The sequence below is a fragment of the Poecilia mexicana genome, unplaced genomic scaffold, assembly GCF_051168715.1.
Source record: "Poecilia mexicana isolate PSO_F unplaced genomic scaffold, ASM5116871v1 scaffold_11, whole genome shotgun sequence".
NCBI classification, from domain to species: domain Eukaryota; kingdom Metazoa; phylum Chordata; class Actinopteri; order Cyprinodontiformes; family Poeciliidae; genus Poecilia; species Poecilia mexicana.
The window spans coordinates 23392896-23417079 of NW_028263380.1; the positions used below are offsets into that span (position 1 = coordinate 23392896).

Genomic DNA, 24184 nt, shown 5'->3' on the forward strand with positions numbered 1-24184 from the left:
GACTAAAAAGAGGAAAGACATAAAAATGCTTCAAATAAAGACATTAGAATCATATAATAAAAAGTGTAAAGATGAAGCACATCAGAATTACAAATAGAGGAAAAGAAAAACCTCTTTACCCCAGAGTAATTTCTTCCTCTATTTTAAATCATTACAACGTTCCGAGTAGTGAGGAGGAAACCTGATGACATGCAGCTTCACTTTTATTCCTGAGTGATATGTGAGTGAATAACTTTTTCTAAAGGATTTAACTTTTCATCAAAAGCTTCTCTTGCATTTGTTTCTCTTTGAAAGCTTTTCTTAATCCCAGAAACTATATTTGTATTATTTTCATCAAACTCCAAAATACTGCTAAACAGCAAATTCTGATGGGAATTCTGTTTGTTCTTCTGATCATAAACAGACATTATGGTTATGATCTAGTCTTGCAAGAACTTTATTATTGTTCCATAAATATTTTAAAAAGAACGTAAGAATGAATTGAAAAGTCTTACATCCTTTATAAATTCTCTGAAAAGCTGAATCTGCTTGTTTGATCTCATTGCTTAGTTTTCCAGATGCAAATCTTAAATCTCTGATCTGGAAATGTCACAGAAATATGAGCTGAGCTCCATGTGACTGAGTGTGTTTGCATATGTGTCCTGCCTCTCTGCTCCAGCTGTTAAGAGGTCAGAGTTGATCAGTGGCTGTCCAGGCCTTTCAGAGCCACTGACACACCAGCAGCACAACGATGATGTCACTGACTCTACTGCTGACCATCCTGGGGCTCCTGGTTCAGGGTGAGGCTCTGATAGGAACTTGGTTTGGGATTATTTTCACTGTGATTATGAAATATTGAAAAATAATCCAGTGATCCCCCCTTTTCATGTGAAACCTGATTATATTTCTTTGATCTGGATTTGTGTCAATATCTCTCTGTGTCATGTTTTTAGGTTCCTCAGCAGTCATCACCCTGACTCAGACTCCAGGATCTCAGTCTGTTACTCCAGGACAGACCGTCTCCATTAGCTGTAAAGCCAGTTCAGCTGTTGATGATGATTTGCACTGGTACCTCCAGAAACCTGGAGAAGCTCCTAAACTCCTAATCTATGAAGCTTCTTCACGTTGGACCGGAGTGTCTGATCGTTTCACTGCAAGTGGATATGATATTGATTTCACTCTGACCATCAGCAGAGTTCAGGCTGGAGATGCAGGAGTTTATTACTGTCAGCATAGTGAGAACTTCCCATTCACACAGTGAAACAACGTCGTACAAAAACCTCACAGCTGCAGAGGAACTGATCCACAGCTGCTCTGAAACACAAGTTGTACATATAGAGAATAAAAGAAAAATTCAATACAAATCTAGGACTAAATTATGACTGTTGGTAGTTTTAATTAGTGATGGGAAATTTGGCTCTTTCAGAGAGTTAGCTCCAAATAAGAGCCTGTTTTTCATCTTTTAATTTATTGTTATGTGGAGCTTCATAGTTTAGCTCAACTTTTTGTTTGATGACTCCTTTTGCGTTCAGTGTTCCCTTTATGTGCAGCTTTACATTTACATTTATGTCTGCTCTGTGATGAAAACAAGCTTTCTTAATTTTGTATAATATTTTAATCAAACTTTTCATTTTTGAGCAGAACAGTGAAAAGAAATCAAACAAACCCATAAAGAAGTATTTATTATTATATCATACAATATATACTTTTAAAATGCAGCCAGATGTTGCTTCGGTTACAGGTGTCAGTGTCAGTATTTTTAATTCCAAAAGTAAGAATTGAGAAATCACAATAGACAAGCCTTCTACTTTAACACACCTCTGAAGTTTTCATATTTGAAACAATGTGAATATTTGAAAAGGTATTGGCTGGAAATATGACAAAAGATTGGAAAGAAAGAATTCACACCATAAGATGATTGCACCATGGTGATACTTTTAGGATTTATTTGAAGATTTCAGTAGTTAAAGATCATGAATAGAGTTGAGAAGATCAACATTTATGTTTTACAATAAATGGCAAAAAGACCACAAGTATGAGCTATATCAAATTACTGAAATGAAACTGATTGGTTAACTGATCAATAGAAGAGTGACCCTGTGACCTGTTGAAGTCATTCACAGCATTTCCATAGAGCCACTTTGCATCAGCAGCTCCATGCTCCAGCGCTCTGGGAGAGTTTATAGTCCTGACAGTTGAACACTGGATGACTGACAGCTGTCCTTCATCACAGCAGAAGACACAGAAATCCTCCTCATCATCAGAAACATGACTCTGATCTGCGTCCTCATCTGGACTCTCCTCTGCTGCTGCTTCACAGGTAAAGTCCAGAGAATCCAACTCCTCTCCTCTATGAACATCTGTCCCTCTGAAATGAAGCCGACTAAACCATGAAGCTGCTGCATGTTTTTGTCTCTGTGTCCTCAGAGGTCAGAGGTCAGGTCACAGTGACTCAGCAGCCTGCAGCAGTGAGAGCTGATATTGGAGGATCTGCCACCATCAGATGTAGAACCAGTCAGAATGTTTACAGCAACAACCATTTAGCCTGGTACCAACAGAAAGATGGACAAACTCCTAAGCTCCTCATTTATTATGCCAGCACTCGAGCATCAGGGACTCCAAGTCGTTTTACAGGCAGTGGATCAAACTCTGACTTCACTCTGACCATCAGTGGAGTTCAGGCTGAAGATGCTGCAGTTTATTACTGCCAGAGTCTTCATAACATTGGGAGTCAGTGGGTGTTCACACAGTGAAAAACAGCCGTACAAAAACCTTCCTCAGTCAAACTGAACTGAAACTTATGTGACAGTGGTAGCTGGAAGCTGCAGTAAAGAGTAATACAATTAAATGAAAAATTTTAATGTCTATTTAGTTATAAAATATTTTTACATGAAACTCATTTGGTTGAGAGAAACCTCATTTGGTTTATACACTATGAAAGAAGCTTTTAAAAGGTTTTTAGAAAGTTTTTTGTTAACACTTTATTTGAGGGGGTGTGCATAAGACTGACATGACACTGTCATGAACATAAAGAAGTCTTTATGAATGTTTATGACAGTTGTCATAAAGTGTCATTCGTTAAATAATGACACTTTTAATGCAAAGTTGTTCTAAAAGTTGAATCAAAAGTCCATTGAAAATGCCAACTTTGCATTGAATTGTCATTATTTACAAAATCATGGAAAGTTGGCATTTTTAATGGACTTTTAATGCAACTTTTAGACCAACTTTTCATTAAAAGTGTCATTATTTAACGAATGACACTTTATGACAACTGTCATAAACATTCATAAAGACTTCTTTTTGTCCATGACAGTGTCATGTCAGTCTTATGCACACCCCTTCAAATAAAGTGTTACCGTTTTTTTTTTAACTCAAAGAGAAAACATTTTTAAAAAACGCACAACACCTAATGATGAACCAATGATCAGGTATTGTTTAGATTTTCATAATTAAAAAATCCTTTCAAATGTTTGCTTACTGTCAGGCATCAAGAAAAGTAACTTCTTGTCAGGAGCTCATTCTGCTCTGAGCAGAATGAGCTCCTGAAACAGAAACACTGTTTCTTTTCAGTGTTACAGCTTTCCTGTAGGGGGCAGCAGAGACCTGGAGCTGCAGGTTCTCCACCAGAGGGCAGAGTCTGCAGGTGATGACCTTAATGCTCCTTGTTAAGCTCATCGCCAAGAATATATGAGGAGCTGAGCTGCCAGACACTCTTCACCTGATTGTTGACCTATGTGGTAACTCAACTCCTCTGCAGCTCTCTGTGCTCCTTGTTCCTGCTCAGTCAGCTCTGATTATCTCTTTGTGACCTTTTCTTCTGGCGTTGGTATGCTCTTCTACCCTGAGTTTTCCATTCCAGATCTCCTGGATTTCCTCACTCTAACATTCACTCCAACAATACTGCATTCACCTTACCTCTGGAAACCTCTTCATTATCCTCGTCCTCCTGCAAACAACCTGCCTTCATTCGAAGGCAGGAGACTTGTTCCTAGTCTCCAGTCTCCTCAGCTCTCACACAATCGTTCATCAAATCAGCCAACAACATCTCTTCCACTCAGCTCTCCCTGGTGTTCATCAGTCTCACCAATAAGCCCTTTATCTCTCATCATTATCCCTCGGTATTTTACATTCACCTACTTGTCTCTCCATCTCCTCACAGTGTTCCTGTTGTTCCAGTCTCCAGTAACTATCCAATATTTATTCCTATAAATAAACTTTTGAAACCTTTGAAAAGAATTCTGCTTCTTGGAAGAGAGCATGTGGGTCAGAAACATACCTAGAACCAGAAGACTTCAGAAGTTTGTATATAAAAAGTGGTATTTTCAGCTTATAATCACTTGTTTCACTCATGAACATGAGTGATTCAAATGATACCAAGAAAACACTTATATACCGTTAAAATATAACTGGATATAGTGGTATGTGGTCTGGCAGATTGTTTAAAGATGAAAGGTTTGGTTGTGTCATGAGGTCAGAAACAACAATTTGAGTTCATATAAATTATTAAATACCACATGCTCACTGTTACACAACCTATACATTAACTTATTGTAAAGATTCATTGACTTATTCATTATTTAAGGCTATTTTTCACATTATCTGGACAACCAGAACGTTATACTGAAATTAAAGAGGCTTTCCACCATTTCCGCCTGGCTTTACAAAAGCTGAACCATTTACCATTCACACAAGTTATTGACAAACAATATTCAGTTCTTGCATAATATCTCAAAGGACCATAGGATGGAAACTTTGTTCCCTCCAAGGATATCCACATGTTAAAATATTCTTTATTTAGATTGATAACTCCAACTCCAAGTTGTTGCTGACATGTGTAAATATGTGTTTCTGTTAAAAAGAAAGAAAGTATTGCAGAGAGTTCAAAGTAATTAAAACTACATGCTTACTCTGTGTATTTCAAAGTAAAACAATTACATTTCTTCTTTTTCATAGTATGTTCATCAAAAAACTCTAAAATGACAATTAACTATTATAAAAATAAAAGAAAAAGAAAATGTTCAGGTATTTAATGCAAAGAACAAATGAACATGCTGAAAAAAATGCTCAAAAACAAGCTGCCAGGGAAAGTGTATGAAACACAATGTGGGAAAAACTTTAAGCAACACAGAAAATGCTGTTTTTTAAAAGGACATTACATATATATTGGTTCCTATTGGAGAGCATTTCCATAGAGCCACTTTGCATCAGCAGCTCCATGCTCCAGTGCTCTGGGAGAGTTTATAGTCCTGACAGTTGAACACTGGATGACTGACAGCTGTCCTTCATCACAGCAGAAGACACAGAAATCCTCCTCATCATCAGAAACATGACTTTGATCTGCGTCCTCATCTGGACTCTCCTCTGCTGCTGCTTCACAGGTAAAGTCCAGAGAATCCAACTCCTCTCCTCTATGAACATCTGTCCCTCTGAAATGAAGCCGACTAAACCATGAAGCTGCTGCATGTTTTTGTCTTTGTGTCCTCAGAGGTCAGAGGTCAGTACACAGTGACTCAGCAGCCTGCAGCAGTGAGAGCTGATCTGGGAGGATCTGTCAACATCAACTGTAGAACCAGTCACAGAGTAGATGATGGTACTGATCTCTCCTGGTACCAACAGAAAGATGGACAAACTCCTAAGCTCCTCATTTATTATATCAGCTCTCGAGCATCAGGGACTCCAAGTCGTTTTACAGGCAGTGGATCAAACTCTGACTTCACTCTGACCATCAGTGGAGTTCAGGCTGAAGATGCTGGAGTTTTTTACTGTTTGGGTGAATTCTACTTCAGCAGCACATATTCATTCACACAGTGAAAAACAGTCGTACAAAAACCTCCCCATTCAGACTCAACAGAAACTGAACTGTCTGTTGCATCTGGAAGTTCCAGTTGGTTAACCACACAGAAAACACTGCAAATATACTACTGCTCAGACATTTAGAAACAACTTCAAGTTTCTGTCTATAATGACTTTGTTCAGGATCATTATATATTCTTAAGATTTTAGGTATATTTACTGTGTCAAATTTAGTTTTTATTGATGCACCCCATTTTCCTTTGTTTACCTATATGCATCAATCCATTGTCTAAGATCCTTATCCCTAGTGCGATCAAGAGAGTTGCTGGTGTCTATCTCCAGCTATTGTTCCAGGCGAGAGGTGGGGTCACCCTGGACAGGTCACCAATCTGTTGCAGGGCAACAGAGAGACAGGGCCTTCTTGCTGCAAGGCCAGAGGCGCAAAAAGTGGGTATGCAGCGTATGCAACGCATAGGGGCGCAGCATCAGAGGGGGCGCCGATTTCTGTTTTCGCATCCACCTGAATAATGTGCAGTTGCGCCCCTGTGCAAGGCAACAACTCTACCAACTGTGTCACTGTGCAGCTGCCTATATTTATATGGGTGATATAACAAAAAATATTTTACTAAAATAAAAAAAAAATAATTATTATTATTTAGTTTGGGAACACTTGCAAAAGTTGAAAAAATAGTTTGCATTTTCTACACATTTTTGCCATGCTAATGTTAAAACCATGAAGAAACCAAAGTCTAAACAAGACAATCCTAAACATAAGACATTTTCAGTAAACACTCTCAGTTAGGTGACACTTTATTCAGTTTTGATGATTTTTTGCATAAATTTTGATCTTATCAAATGTTTGTCCTGTACAACAGATGAAAGTCTTTAATTTTTAAATTCCAAAGTATGCAGAAAAAGTGAATCAAAATTAATCAAATTTGTGGCCAATTGTGAAAAAATGACTATAATACACCATCTTATAAAAAAACATTACGTACAGTTATGGTAGCATTTGACTGTGGCTCTGTGGGTAGAGTACAACCCCTGGCAAAAAGTATGGAATCACCAGTGTTGGATGAGCAGTCATTCAGACATTTCATGCTGTAAAACAAACTCGGATCAAAAACATGATACAATATTAAGGTCATTCCAAAGTGCAACTTGTTGGCTTTCAGGAACACTCAAAGAAATGAAGAGAAAACATTGTGGAAGTCAGTGAATGATACTTTTATTGACCAAACACAGGGAAATAAATATGGAATCACTCAATTCTGAGGAAAAAAGTATGGAATCACTCAAATTGGAGGTAGAAAAAAGGACACACCCAGTCTATTTCCTTTCCCTAAATGGACACCTGCCCCAGATTAGATGTGCCCGTTAGTGTGCAGATCAAAACACCTGCAGTCATGACACCTTGGAGGGCTGCTGGACGAAGTGGAGTGGCGAGAACCATGACTCCAACAAGAGAAATGTCCCTTGAAACAAAAGAGAGGATTGTGAAACTTCTTGAAGAAGGTAACCCTTCACGCATGGTTGCTAAAGATGTGGGCTGTTCACAGTCAGCTGTATCCAAGATATGGTCCAAACACAAACAGCATGGAATGGTTGTTAAAGCCAAGCGTACTGGTAGACCAAGAAAGACATTAAAGCGTCAAGACAAACAACTAAAGGTCATTTGTCTTGAAAACCAAAAAAGTACAACTAAACAGATGAAGCATAAATGGGAGGAAGCTGGAGTCAATGTATGTGACCGAACCGTAAGAAATCGCCTAAAGGAGGTGGGATTTCAATACAGGAAAGCTAAATGAAAACCAGCATTGACACCTAACCATAAAAGAACAAGATTCCGATGGGCTAAGGAGAGGCAATCATGGACTGTGGATGACTGGATGAAAGTTGTCTTCAGTGATGAGTCAAGAATCTGCATTGGACAAGGTGATGATGCTGGAACTTTTGTTTGGTGCCGTTCCAGTGAGATTTATGAAGAGGCCTGCCTGAAGAAAACAACCAAATTTCCACAGTCCTTGATGATATGGGGCTGCATGTCAGGCAAAGGCACTGGGGAGATGACTGTGGTTAATTCTTCTATCAATGCACAAGTTTACATTGACATTTTGGACAGTTTTCTCATCCCTTCAATTGAACAGATGTTTGGAGATGATGAAATAATTTTCCAAGATGACAATGCATCGTGCCATAGGGCAAAAACAGTGAAGGCATTCCTTGAAGAAAGACACATTCAGTCGATGTCATGGCCTGCAAATAGTCCAGATCTCAACCCAATAGAAAACCTGTGGTGGAGATTGAAAAAAATGTTCCACAAGAAGGCTCCAACCTGCAAAGCTGATCTGGCAACTGCTATCAAAGAGAGTAGGCACCAAATACTGTTTGTCCCTCATCAAGTCCATGCCTCAGAGACTAAAAGCTGTTATAAAAGCCAAAGATGGTGCAACTAAATACTAGTGATGTATTTTGAATGGTCTTTTGTTTATGTGTTTTTCATGATTCCATACTTTTTTCCTCAGAATTGAGTGATTCCATATTTATTTCCCTGTGTTTGGTCAATAAAAGTATCATTCACTGACTTCCACAATGTTTTCTCTTCATTTCTTTGAGTGTTCCTGAAAGCCAACAAGTTGCACTTTGGAACGACCTTAATATTGTGTCAGGTTTTGATCCGAGTTTGTTTTACAGCATGAAATGTCTGAATGACTGCTCATCCAAGACTGGTGATTCCATACTTTTTGCCAGGGGTTGTAGTTTTGTGATCGGAAGGTTGTAGGTTCAATTCCAGCTTCCTCCTGCCACATGTCAATGTGCACCTGGGCAAGACACTTAACCCCAAATTGCCTAAAAAATTTAACACAACTGAAAACACATACTTAATTGTAAAACTGATATTTTATTATCAGCAAGATAATAAAATATTTTATAGAATAGTAAGAATGTGTTTCAGGCCCATAACTTGCACTATTTATAAATCTTAGAAAACATCAAAGGAATCACTTTCCTCCTTTACTCCTACTTTTGTTTCAAGTAGGAGGTTTTTCTTTAATGCCTATGACAAGAGCATATCTAAGTACTATTACTAAAATACTGAAATCATAAATGCTGTCCTTAAAAGCATTCATGAAATTATGAAAATGTTCACTGTAGATTAGATATTTTATTTTGAAAATGTCCCGGGCACTAATCTTGGTACAAAATAATTAAAGTGATAAAGTCAGACAAATATTTTTAGGAAATTTTATTTAAACCATCAAGTTGTAGAAGAACAAATGAAGCAAAATGGAAGGAAACAACAGAGAAATTCTAAAACAGCACAGCCAGAGCAGTAGTAGAGAATAACTGGTGATCTTCTAGTGAATCAGCTCAGGACTGGGAGCACTGGTCTCTTCTCAGTGTCTCTGTGACTGCAGACTGGGAGCCCTGGGAGGCCTCACAGGTCACAGAGCCCACCTTCCTCCACTGGTCTGCAGGGAGCCTCAGGGTGCTGCTCCAGCTGTAGAGGCCGTCATTCTGCAGCACCCCGGGGCTCCTGCTCTGCTCCAAGCTGCTGCTGCTGCTGCCGTCCAGCTTCCAGGACAGAGTCCAGTCTGAGGGGAAGCCCTTGTTGGCCAGACACATGAGGGTAACCTGCTGCTGCTGCAGCTCCACACTGGAGGGGGGCAGCACTGTCAGGGTGGGGCGGGTATCACCTAGGAGACACCAATCAGGTTAGAGAACAGGAACTACAGTCATTTGAACTCTTGTACTGTGAAAGCTGATTTTCTCCACTAAGACGTTTCTAACAGATGTATTTCTGCTCTACCAGCCATTCAGCTCACATTCTGTTTCGTTTCCTTTTCAAAACCCTGTCTTGCATATCAGCTCAGGAAGACAGATAATAAAGTTTAAACTGAAATATACCTGTAATGAAGTGTAGAATGAAAATATTAACATGTGTTTCCTAATCTTTAAATGATGAAATCACAACAGTAAATGTTTTAGAAAAGACTCATCATTTGGTAAAGTCTTTCCCATGAAATTAATCTATTCAGAAGCTTTGATCAGTGTCAGACGTTTTCTTTAACTTTGAGATAAATGTTAATTAAGCCAATAAGAAAAGATATGCTCTTGGACAGCAGACCATTATTCTCATAACTAGCACTCTTCAAATTATTGATATTTTTCTTCCAGTGGTGAATTACATTTCAACTTTTATAAATCACAGTGAAAGAAACTAATAAAAACACATTTTTCTACACTCAACAGGGCAGTGAATAATATATATATTTTTAAATCATCCAAACATACATCCAACCTGGTTCCTCACTAATTGTCCACCATAATGGTGGTTGAACTGCTGTACAAAAAGAAACCTTTGACTGTAGAGACAAAAACGTCTGACTTTTTCAGACAAAACAAAACCTTCAAACCCAGGTTAATGACCAAAATAAACACAATTTACTGTAATATTTCATAAAAAATTAACATATATGATTGTATCATATATGTGGTTTCTCTTTATGAAAGAACTGTTGAGTCAGTGCATTTATTTGCAAAAAGAGAACCTAAAATCTTCACAATTCATTCAACTTTCATTTATCAAAGTCAAATACTGAATTTATAAAAGTACAATTTAATAAAACAATAATTACTTTCACTTACTTCCAACCTCCAGTCTGGTTCCTCCACCAAAAGTCCACCACAGTGACACAAACTCATTGAGGCGCCGTACAAAAACCTCTGACTGTAGAGACACGGCTCACTCACTTTCATCAAAACAAGAAATAAAATCTGCTGCTTGTGACAAATCTTGATCTGCCATAGAAAGCAAAATGTTTTAAAATAATTTAAAGTTTTATTGACTGAATATGAAATTATAAATACTTAGATTTTTTCATCAAGAAAATGTAGGCACATATATGCATTTATTTTCTTACATGTAAAAGTTGAGATAAATTACTTACCACTCAGATAAACTAAATAGATTGAAACTTAACAACAATCCAATTTTGAGTAATTCTCTTTTTTTCTCATTTAGCTGCAGAAAGCTTAAGTTTTGCTGATAAGCATGGTCTTGATTTTCATTTAAATTGTATTTTTTTAGTTGCTTCCTTTTTTCTCAATTATTGGGGTGTCTATAAATCTGTTTTGAATGAGTCTCAATATAATTGAATAAAATGCAAGCGTTCAGCATGCTGTGGTGAATGAACCTTCATTGGTGTACAGAGTGTGTGCACCTCTGAACAGACTCTCTGAATAAACAGACTTTGTTCATTGGTTCATCAGTTGAGACATTATGAACCGATATGATGTTGAGACATGATGAACCAATGAACAGACTCTCTGTCCATCTCAACATATCACATAAAGAGATATGATGCTACGATGTGCATCATATCTCATGTGCACTGTAGCATGAGATATGAGATATTGTCATGTTTAAATCAGGTCATTGCTGCAAAACTGAAATAGTATATTTGTATCAATTCTTTCACTTTTTCGCATAAAAACATGAGATCAGAAACATTCATTCTTCTTTCTTGGCTGCCTGGTTTAGCCATAAGATGGTCTGTTCATCAAAATCTAATGAGGAAAAAGAAATTTCTTTAGCTAAGGCAGTGAATCTTTGAATTCCAGTGTTTGTCAAAATATGATGACTGGATATGTTTCTATTTGATCTGACTTAGTAAGTTAAATCATCATCATTCACAAATATCTGATGAAACAAAATCAAATATCAGTTCAATAATCCCACTACAAATATCTGAGTTGTGGAAAGAATTAATATGTAAATTTGAATACTTGGAGTTTGGATGAAATTCTATCTGAATAGGACAGAAAAGTCTTCAAAAGTACCAACCTGTTTATGAAACACGTGAAGCCTTTCATAATAATTCAAATTCTATGCAATATCATTGATCTAGTTTTAAACTTTGGCATATTCTTAAAATAATCAAATTTATCTACAAATTAAGTGTAACTAAAAGGAAAATAAGAACAATACCACAAAAACTAACTCCAGAATTTATTTATTTATTTTAAATAAACAGTTAACAAAAAGAAGTTAAAGCTGGAGACTATAATCGACAAGCTTGTTAAAAACAGTAATCTGAAAAAAAAAATGAATAAACCTTCCATCAAATGTTTCACATAACAGAATAATATTCGGATTAACTGATCTACTCCATCATATTGATCCCAGTCTCTATTGGACTCAGTCACAGCATTTCCATAGAGCCACTTTGCATCAGCAGCTCCATGCTCCAGCGCTCTGGGAGAGTTTATAGTCCTGACTGTTGAACACTGGATGACTGACAGCTGTCCTTCATCACAGCAGAAGACACAGAAATCCTCCTCATCATCAGAAACATGACTTTGATCTGCGTCCTCATCTGGACTCTCCTCTGCTGCTGCTTCACAGGTAAAGTCCAGAGAATCCAACTCCTCTCCTCTATGAACATCTGTCCCTCTGAAATGAAGCCGACTAAACCATGAAGCTGCTGCATGTTTTTGTCTCTGTGTCCTCAGAGGTCAGAGGTCAGGTCACAGTGACTCAGCCTGCAGCAGTGAGAGCTGATATTGGAGGACCTGTCAAGATCAACTGTAGGATCAGTCAGAATGTTTATGTAGACAGCAGTGGCCACCGTTTAGCCTGGTACCAACAGAAAGATGGACAAACTCCTAAGCTCCTCATTTATTATGCCAGCACTCGAGCATCAGGGACTCCAAGTCGTTTTTCAGGCAGTGGATCAAACTCTGACTTCACTCTGACCATCAGTGGAGTTCAGGCTGAAGATGCTGCAGTTTATTACTGTCAGAGTCTTCATAACATTGGGAGTCAGTGGCCATTCACACAGTGAAAAACAGCCGTACAAAAACCTCCCTCAGTCAAACTGAACATAAACTCAAGTTTCAGTTCAGTGACAGTGGCAGCTGGAAGCTGCAATAAAGAAAGACAAATAAATGAGAAAGAGATGGAGTGAGCTCAAAGGCTACTTGCTGAAAGCATTCGATAATCTGGTAGTGTGAATGTACCTGAATGAGGCTTAATAAAGGAAACAATCAGGCAGTGACGCAGGTGCAAGGAATAAAGATAATCAGGAACGTGACATGGATCGGCTCAAAACAAAAGACACAGAGCAACATGTGAACATCACAACATGAAGATGGCTGAAACCATATTAATAAATCCACTAACAACTCTGAATAAATGATGAGGTGTTCTAACCATTTTTTCCAGGTAGAATACAAAATGTTATTTGTTGTTTAAAGACTAAAATAATGTTAGTCTTTGTTTTAAAATGGAGCTAATAGCGAAAATTCAACCTGGAAGACTCCATCCCCTCCGTTCGTCCATCGGCGTCATGCTCATCTCCGACCTCAGCGCTGGACCTCACCTGGCGTGTCCAATCATCAATCAAGCTCTGCATAAAAGGATCTACACCCAAGCCGTCGGCCGCTTCCCAGCTGCGTTCAACCCACCACCTCCCCTTCTCCACCCACATCCTCCGGCTCTCCAGGATGGCACCCTTTCCAGACCTCCACCACCAGTGTCGGGCCCCGAGGGGAGAGCATCCCTAATCGGTTATCGGGATGTTCATCGAGTTCACATCAAATCTCGGCTCAGATCAGTTCTTTGGCCCGAGCGCCAAAGAACTGTTATTCATTGCTGTCATTAAATCTTTTAATTGTTCCTTTTTCTCCGTCTGAGTCTCTCCAGATTGAAATAAATGTTTACATATCGATGACCAATATTTTTAAATAGTGGGAAATAAAGCGATTTAATGACATGAAATTGGTTATCTTAATTCTTCCCCATGAGTGTAGGTTCATCAAATGGGTTGATGTCATTTTGATAATTTATCAAATAATAATTGCATCGATATTTGTTCTTAATTTTTTTTTTATTATTTCTTTGCTTTTTGTTACTAGTTGTTGATCTAACATTTGAGGAGCATCCTTTTAAGCCTGGAATAACTTTCACCAAAACATTTTGAACATTCTGAAATCACACGAGCAAAATGAGAGGAATTTTATTTACCTAGAACTAGACAAAAATATGTAAAAAAAATTACAGAGTATTAAAAGGAAATGAGGTTGTTTCATGAACTGAGACTCACAATTAATCCTTTACACAGTCACAGTTTTGTCAGCATAAGTCCCATCACAGTGACACAGCAACATTCTGAAATATTTCTGAAATACAGCAGAATGATTCTAAAGGTAGAGATGTACTATCCTCTTATTTAGCTACATTATATCTTAGATGTGGACTCACCAAAAAAGGCAGATATTTAATTGGACAAGGTTGTCCACCTTACAAACTATACTTTATGTAGACATGTCTAGTTACTATGTTTAATTGTGTATTCGTGCACAGAAAACTTGTCACACTAGAAGCTTTAAATTCTGTTCAATGTCTAAACCAGCTTATACTTCCAGGATCATGTAGGGTGGTTTCTATCTCCAGTTCTGATAAAATAAAATTCTCTTGCTACTAAATTTACTATCAGGCAAAATGCGTAAAACATTAAGACAAAAAAACCCTTTAAACACCACTTAAGAATAAATATGAGCTTTGTCTTCAATCCATCATCGAGCTCTGTCTCTCCTGGACTCATTCACAGCATTTCCATAGAGCCACTTTGCATCAGCAGCTCCATGCTCCAGCGCTCTGGGAGAGTTTATAGTCCTGACAGTTGAACACTGGATGACCGACAGCTGTCCTTCATCACAGCAGAAGACACAGAAATCCTCCTCATCATCAGAAACATGACTCTGATCTGCGTCCTCATCTGGACTCTCCTCTGCTGCTGCTTCACAGGTAAAGTCCAGAGAATCCAACTCCTCTCCTCTATGAACATCTGTCCCTCTGAAATGAAGCCGACTAAACCATGAAAATGTTTTGGTGTCTGTGTCCTCAGAGGTCAGAGGTCAGATCACAGTGACTCAGCAGCCTGCAGCAGTGAGAGCTGATATTGGAGGATCTGTCAACATCAACTGTAGAACCAGTCAGAATGTTTATGTTTCTGGCAGCTCCCATCGTTTAGCCTGGTACCAACAGAAAGATGGACAAAATCTTAAGCGGCTCATTTATGATGCCAGCTTTCGACAATCAGGGACTCCAAGTCGTTTTTCAGGCAGTGGATCAAACTCTGACTTCACTCTGACCATCAGTGGAGTTCAGGCTGAAGATGCTGCAGTTTATTACTGTCAGAGTTTTCATTACCCCAACAGCCAGTATGTGTTCACACAGTGAAAAACAGTCGTACAAAAACCTCCCTCAGTCATAATGAACAGAAACTGAACTGCAGCTGCACAGATCTGTTACTGACATATGTAAATGTGTGTTACTGGAAAGAAAAGCTGTTGTAGAAATTGTTGATATTGCATTTTCTACAACAGATATTGTCATTCCTCATCCATATTCTATAACCAATATTCCAATCAGTCACATATGAGCCTTTCTCCAAAGGTCCTAGGACAAGAGCTGGGTGGTGGCCAGTAATACTGTTGTGCATATTTCTTGTGAATAATGTAAATATGTCACAGATAAGATTTCAGAAGCATTTGTAAAACATTTATTGCTTATAAAATTGAATCAGTCCACTTCAAAACAATATCAAGGACATTTGGAATGAAACCAAGAAGCTGGTAATAAGAAAAAATAAAAGCAAAGGTAAAATCAACAACAGATTCATTTTAGAAACACTGGTCTCTCCTCAGTGTCTCTGTGACTGGAGACTGGGAGCCCTGGGAGGCCTCACAGGTCACAGAGCCCACCTTCCTCCACTGGTCTGCAGGGAGCCTCAGGGTGCTGCTCCAGCTGTAGAGGCCGTCATTCTGCTTCACTCTGTCGCTCTTGGTCTCCTCCCAGGTGAAGCTGCTGCTGCCGTCCAGCTTCCAGGACAGAGTCCAGTCTGAGGGGAAGCCCTTGTTGGCCAGACACATGAGGGTAACCTGCTGCTGCTGCAGCTCCACACTGGAGGGGGGCAAAACTGTCAGGGTGGGGCGGGTATCACCTAGGAGACAACACCGAGGTCAGAGGACGTGGATCACAAAGCTGTCAGTCATAAAGGAAGCATCTAATGCTTAGACTCTAAGCAAATTGAATGTAACAGCAGAGATCTTCTATGCTAGGATGTTCCTGCCAGATGTCGTTTTGCTCCAACAGTCACTTAATGTTTCACTTCCCCTTTAGAATCTACTCAGATCCATCATCATGCAGTTTGACCCTAAATATTTCATCTATTCTTTAATGTAAAAAAATGACATACATTTCTCTTGCAAACTCAAATATTTTTAGTTTAATTTTCAACTAAAAATGTAAAATTAAAGCATACTCATGAAATTTCAAATTTTACTGCAAATTGACAACATAAAGTGATTTGACTTGTCTCCATTTTTTCCAGTGTTTTCTGTCTTCATCCTGATATAAATTCATAACAGGATAAAAGTTTGTTTTTGAACAACAGATTTATTCTCACAGAAGAATAAATGTCCATATTTTATCAACTATGGACATAAAAAATATATTTGAAATTTAATTTTAAATGGATTACAAATTTGAAACATCTACTCAGACAAAACTTACACTACAAAATACAAATTACCAACAAGTATGGTAAAAAGCAAAATAGAAGCATTTTTCAAGAAATTATGTAATTTTCTCTCCAGTTTTTAAATGTTGCAGACTTAACTGGAAACACCAAACTGGTTCCTCCACATACAAATTAAGTGGGTCGCTGTACAAAAACCTGCGACTATAGAGACACGACTCTGTGACTTTTTCAGTCTAAACAAAATCTGTAAGTCCAGATTAAACTACTACAATAACACAGTAATTAAATGACAGACTGATCACCATATAATACGTACCGTAGTTTGTTCTTTATATTTAGAAATACAAAATCACCTTTTCTGTTTCCTGTATGTGTTTTTGTAAATTAATATAAAATTACCAACATTTCTACCTATTACCACTTTCTACCTATTATGGAAAGAAAATAAAGGAAAGGTGTCAAAAGGAAAAATAAGAACAATTATTTTTGACTTACGTCCAAACTCCAGTCTGGTTCCTCCACCGAACGTGTACCACAGTGATACAAACTCATTGAGGCGCCGTACAAAAACCTCTGACTGTAGAGAGACACGGCTTTCTGACTCTGAACACAAACAACTCTGTGAAAAAAGGTGTTGTACATATCCATCACGTAAAAACTAAACATTAGCAGAATTCCCTAAATTTTCCTGAACTTTACCAGAACTTAATTATTTATTTATTTCTTTTTTTATGAAAATATTGAAACAAAATTCAGCATTCGTTCTACGAAACACATTCTTTCATTTCAAGAAAGTCTAAATCAGCACAGTCTGCAGTAACTTTATAAGAGACGATTAACAAATAAACATCTTGTGTAGTTTCAGATATGCTTAAGATATTTAACTTTGGTTTTGAATGCTGGATTTTCTATCCCAACTTGGTGTGAGTGGGACAAAAGTAAGTACTAAAAACAACTGACTGGTAGCAAATAACTGTTACAAGTGGAATTTCCTTAATAAAAGATTTCAAGGATCTTCTCGTATCAAAGTATCTATAGGTAAAACATGGAGCCTCTCCTGAAATCTGCTTTGCTCAATGATGTGTGATCTTTGAGAAAATATCATAGATATACAGGTAGACAGAAAACTGTATTACTAATTCTTAAAAATTGTAAAAGTTTACAGAAAGAAAACATCAAATATAAGTATCAAGAATAGAATTATGTAGTTTCAAGAGTAGTATGCATCAAAAAAGTTATATATAAGGCTTTGCAAAACAATCTCAAATAAATTTTACATTTTTTATTATAATTGAACAAAACAACATATTAATGAAACACTTTATCCATTAAAAATAATCTTTTCAGACAGTTGGTTATATTTAAATGAATAAATCATCATTATACTGATCCAAAGTCCCTGTTGGAGTCATTCTGAAATTTTGAGTCACTTTGCATCAGCAGCTCCATGCTCCAGCGCTCTGGGAGAGTTTATAGTCCTGACAGTTGAACACTGGATGACTGACAGCTGTCCTTCATCACAGCAGAAGACACAGAAATCCTCCTCATCATCAGAAACATGACTCTGATCTGCGTCCTCATCTGGACTCTCCTCTGCTGCTGCTTCACAGGTAAAGTCCAGAGAATCCAACTCCTCTCCTCTATGAACATCTGTCCCTCTGAAATGAAGCCGACTAAACCATGAAGCCCATTTTTGTCATGTTTTTGTCTCTGTGTCCTAAGAGGTCAGAGGTCAGATCACTGTGACTCAGGCTGCAGCAGTGAGAGCTGATCTGGGAGGATCTGTGACCATCAGATGTCGGACCAGTCAGAATGTTTATAAAGGATCCTACCATGATCAATTCTGGTTTCAAAAGAAGGATGGAGAGCCTCCAAAATTAATTATCAAGTTTTCTGATCAGCGAGCATCTGGAGTTTCAGATCGATTTTCAGGCAGTGGATCACATTCTGACTTCACTTTAACAATAAGACAAGTAGAGGCTGAAGATGCAGCAGTTTATTACTGTATGGGCACTTTTCCGTCATCTCCCAGTTTCTACACACAGTGAAATATTGTCGTACAAAAACCTTCAGTAGAGAGAACAGAAACTAACTGTCACAGGTCTGATCTCCCAGTAGACATAAAAACATAAAACCAGCCAAACAAAAAAGCCTCTAATGGCAGATTTAACAATGGGAGAATGTTAAAGTGAGAGAACCAACACATGAAGGGATATCATGCAGACTCCATGTAAATTTGAACCCCAAGCCAGGAGTTTAACCCAGGACCTTTTTGCTGCAAGGCAGCGGTGCAACCAACTGTCCCATAACAGAACCACTCTTCTTTTACATGTTTGATAAAATCATCATGAGAAAGCATCTCAAACTGCAGGACGGTGGTTCCATGACCGACTGTCTCCATTTGAATCTATTTCTCAGTATGTTAGAATTATAAATTCATGGAACTCTTAGAACAGTTTTAAAACATGTAAAGACAGAGCACAAAGAAAATAAATAACTACTAAAACAACATATAAAAAACATTGGAATTTTAAAGCTGTTGTGACAGAAATAAAATGACTTGTATAGAAAGATTTGGAAAAATAGACTACTTACAAACAAATTAAAAAAAACAGAAGCAATGGATTAGTATAGTGTGGCAGAATGAATTAAGACTGTTGTCAATGTTTGGTTATAGCTGGTTTGAATCTAAGGGCAGAGCACTAAGTAGATCATTTTAAACTCTTGTGTTGGCACAATCAAGATGAGTAGAACTTTTATTTACCCTCAATATGAAGGTAATTAGCACAAATCTCACAGAAATCTAACGACATGAGAGCTGAGCTCCATGTGACTGACTCAGTGTGTTTGCATATGTGTCCTGCCTCTCTGCTCCAGCTGTTAAGAGGTCAGAGTTGATCAGTGGCTGTCCAGGCCTTTCAGATCCACTGACACACCAGCAGCACAATGATGATGTCAGTGACTCTTTTGGAGTCAGTGACATCCAAAAGATGTCACTGACTCCAAGTGACATCTTGGAGTCAGTGACAGTGACAGTGAACGGTGATAATGTCATTTGTATGACATTATCACCGTTCACACAGTGATAATGTCATACAAATCCTCCCTCAGCTACAGAGGAACTGATCCACAGCTGCACTGAAACAGAAGTTGTTCATAGAACCATATTCATAGATCATAATATGTAAATTAGACTGTGGACGGGCACTAACTAGCTAGTTGTAGCTAAAAGCTGTTGCAGAAATAACTTCACTAAAACGTTCATATAGATGTACACAAATGTTCATGAAGCAGCTGCCTGTTTTAAAATATCCAATCATCAGACTAATTGGAATGACAAACAGCTTCATTGGTTAACAAAATATATTACAGAAGTACAGGTTTAAAATTTGTTTTATTTGTTTAAAAAGTAGAGAAAATCAAAACAGACAGAATTTAACTAAGGTTTTGAATTTTATGACATTTGTTAATTTAATGCACTTTCCCCCATTTTCTTTTACATATTTTAAAATTTATTATTTCAACATAATAAAAAGGACATCCTTTGTGTCCTTTGTAACAAAGGATGTTGAGTCTTTGCATCAGTTATGTAAGTTTGCATTATAGTGATCCAATGATTCAAAGGACAAGGCCGTATCTCAAATGACAGAAGTGATGTTCCCCACAAATATGTTGACTTGCCAAAATATCATTTGTTTAGACACTTACCTCTAACTGTGTAAACATGTGTTCAAAGAAAGGGTGCATTATGACTAAAACTGCACATTTCCTGTTTGTGTTTTTTTAAAGTGATGACTTAAAATGTCCCTATTTCCTTTGCTCATACCTCATTTCTATATTTTTAAAATATCTAGAATGATTATGAACTAGAAAGAAGAATGGAAAAGAAAAAGTGTAGATTTCATATAAAACACAACTAAACATGATGTAAAGTATGTTTTGCTCAAAAACAGTCAGTTAAAATGTCATAAACATTATGTGGAAGAAACTTCAACTACTTCAACAACTCCTTTAAAAATGTTCAAAGGAGCATCACATTGATCCTAGTCTCTATAAGTGGGATCAATATATGGAAATGCTCAGTCACAGCATTTCCATAGAGCCACTTTGCATCAGCAGCTCCATGCTCCAGCGCTCTGGGAGAGTTTATAGTCCTGACAGTTGAACACTGGATGACTGACAGCTGTCCTTCATCACAGCAGAAGACACAGAAATCCTCCTCATCATCAGAAACATGACTTTGATCTGCGTCCTCATCTGGACTCTCCTCTGCTGCTGCTTCACAGGTAAAGTCCAGAGAATCCAACTCCTCTCCTCTATGAACATCTGTCCCTCTGAAATGAAGCCGACTAAACCATGAAGCTGCTGCATGTTTTTGTCTCTGTGTCCACAGAGGTCAGAGGTCAGTACACACTGATTCAGCCTGCAGCTGTGAGAGCTGATCTGGGAGGATCTGCCACCATCACCTGTAGAATCAGTCAGAATGTTTATGTTTCTGGCAGCTCCCACTGCTTAGCCTGGTACCAACAGAAAAATGGACAAACTCTTAAACGGCTCATTTATTATGCCAGCACTCGAGATTCAGGGACTCCAAGTCGTTTTTCAGCCAGAGGATCAAACTCTGACTTCACTCTGACCATCAGTGGAGTTCAGGCTGAAGATGCTGCAGTTTATTACTGTCAGAGTTTTCATTACCCCAACAGCCAGCATGTGTTCACACAGTGAAAAACAGTCGTACAAAAACCTCCGTCAGTCAGAATGAACTGAAACTGAACTGCAGCTGCAGAGACTGATTGTGTTACCTCAAGAAATAAAAGCCATGCTAAGCTAAAATAAACACTGTAGTTATAGGTTACATATGTGTTTGTGGGTGTGTGGTTGTGTGTGTGAGCTTGAATGAGGTTTGATCGTGTCCTTTGTGTGCTCCTCATATTAAAGTGGCAGTGGACATCATGGTGGGACCCAAGGAAATCCCACCATGATGTATCAGAGAGATGACTGCAGCAGTTCATGAGTCTGAAGAAGAATTTCACATTCTTCAAAAGAATGTGGAATCAGCAATTCTACTGCATAAAAAACTGTCAAGTGAACCAACGCGTCAAAGGTCTGGCTGTCCAAACTATTTCACCCTGGAACAGATTGTAAAATGTTTGGTGTCTCAGAAAACACAAACATTTCAACACAGGACTTACAGCAAGATCTTGCTGCTTTTGTCATTAAACACATGGCTGAATCTAAAAGAGAAGAGACTGCACAAATGTAACTTCTGTTATGGGAGATGATCAAAGAGTAAAGCTTTGCTCTCTAAGTAAAAAGGCCAGACTAAAGTTTGCCTGAATGATTATATTCCAAATTATATTCCAAAATGATATCTGAAATGAAAGTCTTTGGACAGATGAGTCAAAAACTTTTTTTTTTTTTTTTTTTCAGAAAGAAACAAAATCACCATCTTCAGCCAATACAGCACTCCCTGTCAGGGTTCTCATACCAGCTGTGAAGCATGGAGTTAGAAGTGTCATGCTTCTGGGATTCTTTGCTGCAGCAGGATCACTGTCACACAATCACCATGAATATTACAGAGCTTGATGGAAAATATGAAGCAATGAGAACCTTAACCGGCACTGGGCTACAATATGATGATGGCCAAAACATACCAGAGTGAATCCATCCAGGAATCACTGTGAATAAAGGAACAGAAAGTTACATCAAAATGTATAATTAAAAAAAATGTATTTGCTTTTTTATTACTAAATGTCACTTGAAAAAAAAAATTGCATAAAATAAGTTTCAACAAAACATTTTCAAACCACAAGAGTTTAGATATAAATATTAGAACTTCAAATATAGATACATCTATGAGATGTGGATTCATCAAACATGCAGATGTTAGATGTAAGTCTTTGGGGGACTGTGACTCAGAGGATATTTAAAACAGGCACAATATACAGTACAAATAAACTGCAGGACAGATGCAGTGTATCAGGTTATAACTCAAAGTGATAAAATTTGACTTTAGTCCTTGACCCAGCTGATACAAGTAAAAAACATAAACAGCTAATGGCTTTTTGATTAATTTAAATTTAAAGTCAATATATTCAGCTCAAAACAAAACTATCAGGGAAAAGGCAGAGTCTTCAATCATCACATAAAAACAAAGATGAGATTTATTTTAAATCCACATTATTGACAGATTCATTTGTTCATTTGTTTTTATTGTGTAAAATCTCTAAAATGATTATTACATATTAAAAAGACAAAACAGAAAAGTTTACATAATTTATACAAAACAAATAAACAGGCTGTAAAGTAAATATACATTTCTCAAAAACAAACTATTTGGTAAATAGTGTGGAATGTTACATGGGAAGAAAATTTACCACACAAAGATTAAAATAAATATGATATTTAAATGAGTGTCACATAGTTCCAAATCTCTAATGGACTCAGTCACAGCATTTCCATAAAGCCACTTTGCATCATCAGCTCCATGCTCCAGCGCTCTGGGAGAGTTTATAGTCCTGACAGTTGAACACTGGATGACTGACAGCTGTCCTTCATCACAGCAGAAGACACAGAAATCCTCCTCATCATCAGAAACATGACTCTGATCTGCGTCCTCATCTGGACTCTCCTCTGCTGCTGCTTCACAGGTAAAGTCCAGAGAATCCAACTCCTCTCCTCTATGAACATCTGTCCCTCTGAAATGAAGCCGACTAAACCATGAAGCTGCTGCATGTTTTTGTCTCTGTGTCCTCAGAGGTCAGAGGTCAGGCCACAGTAACTCAGAAGCCTGCAGCAGTGAGAGCTGATCTGGAAGGATCTGTCAACATCAACTGTAGAACCAGTCAGAATATAAATGGAAACTATTTCTCCTGGTACCAACAGAAAGATGGACAAACTCCTAAGCTCCTCATTTATTATACCAGCACTCGAGCATCAGGGACTCCAAGTCGTTTTTCAGGCAGTGGATCAAACTCTGACTTCACTCTGACCATCAGTGGAGTTCAGGCTGAAGATGCTGCAGTTTATTACTGTATGGGTGAATTTTACATCAGCAGCACATATTCATTCACACAGTGAAAAACAGTCATACAAAAACCTCCCCATTCAGACTCAACAGAAACTGAACTGTTGCATCTGGAAGTTGCAGTTGGTTAACCACACACAGAAAACACTTTGGTTTCACACTACAGGGCAGACATTTAGAAACAACTTCAAGTTTCTGTCTACAATGACTGTCTTCAGGATCATTATGTGTTCTTATGATTTTGGCCATATTTACTGCATCAAACTTTATTTTTATTGATGCACTCCATGTTCCTTTGTTTACCAATATTTATATTTGTGATTACTAGACCACAGCTAAAAATATTTTGCTAAAACAAAAAATACAAGAACAAGGTACTTCTAGGAACACTTGCAAGAGTTGAAAACATTTTAAATTCCAAAGTGTGCAGATAAAGTGAATTAAAATTAATCAAATGTGTGTCTAATTGTGAAAAAATCACTGTATAATAATAAACCATCTTATAAAAAAACATTATGTATATAATCATGCTACCACAGCTGATTTGATTAACTGATCCTATTTTATGATATTCTTGAACAATATTGTTTTTGAGAAAAACTTTAACAAAACTGAAAACATATACTGAATTGTAAACTAATAATTTATAAAATAGTAAGGGTGTGATTCTGGACAACAACTTGAATTATTTATAAATCTTAAAATACATCAAAGGAATAACTATATAAAGTGAAACAAATTCAAGTAGGATGATGTTCTTTCGTGCCTTTGACAAGAGCATATCTCAGCACTATTACTAAAATACTGAAACCATAAATGCTGTCCTTAAAAG

The 24184-nt window shown here is 37.6% G+C and overlaps 1 long non-coding RNA gene and 4 pseudogenes across 5 annotated transcripts; 3 read left to right on the forward strand and 2 right to left on the reverse strand.

The window, feature by feature from the left end:
• Positions 1-623: 623 nt before the first annotated feature.
• LOC106919915 (uncharacterized) lies at positions 624-2812 on the forward strand (annotated as a pseudogene). The gene is made up of 4 exons (XR_015764576.1): positions 624-779; positions 933-1287; positions 2193-2299; positions 2407-2812. The product of XR_015764576.1 is annotated as an uncharacterized LOC106919915 (transcript).
• A 6195-nt stretch (positions 2813-9007) lies between these two features.
• LOC148156552 (Ig kappa-b4 chain C region pseudogene) lies at positions 9008-12023 on the reverse strand (annotated as a pseudogene). The gene is made up of 3 exons (XR_015764577.1): positions 12005-12023; positions 10426-10521; positions 9008-9473 (listed from the first exon to the last, which is right to left on the reverse strand). The product of XR_015764577.1 is annotated as an Ig kappa-b4 chain C region pseudogene (transcript).
• A 44-nt stretch (positions 12024-12067) lies between these two features.
• LOC106911272 (Ig kappa chain V region K-25 pseudogene) lies at positions 12068-21050 on the forward strand (annotated as a pseudogene). The gene is made up of 3 exons (XR_015764578.1): positions 12068-12184; positions 12292-12551; positions 20979-21050. The product of XR_015764578.1 is annotated as an Ig kappa chain V region K-25 pseudogene (transcript).
• Positions 15331-17102, reverse strand: LOC106911271 (Ig kappa-b4 chain C region pseudogene; annotated as a pseudogene). Its single transcript, XR_015764569.1, has 3 exons — positions 17094-17102; positions 16821-16983; positions 15331-15785 (listed from the first exon to the last, which is right to left on the reverse strand). The product of XR_015764569.1 is annotated as an Ig kappa-b4 chain C region pseudogene (transcript).
• Positions 17636-18202, forward strand: LOC148156553 (uncharacterized). The gene is made up of 2 exons (XR_015764676.1): positions 17636-17935; positions 18048-18202. It is a non-coding gene; the product is annotated as an uncharacterized LOC148156553 (long non-coding RNA).
• Positions 21051-24184: the final 3134 nt, after the last annotated feature.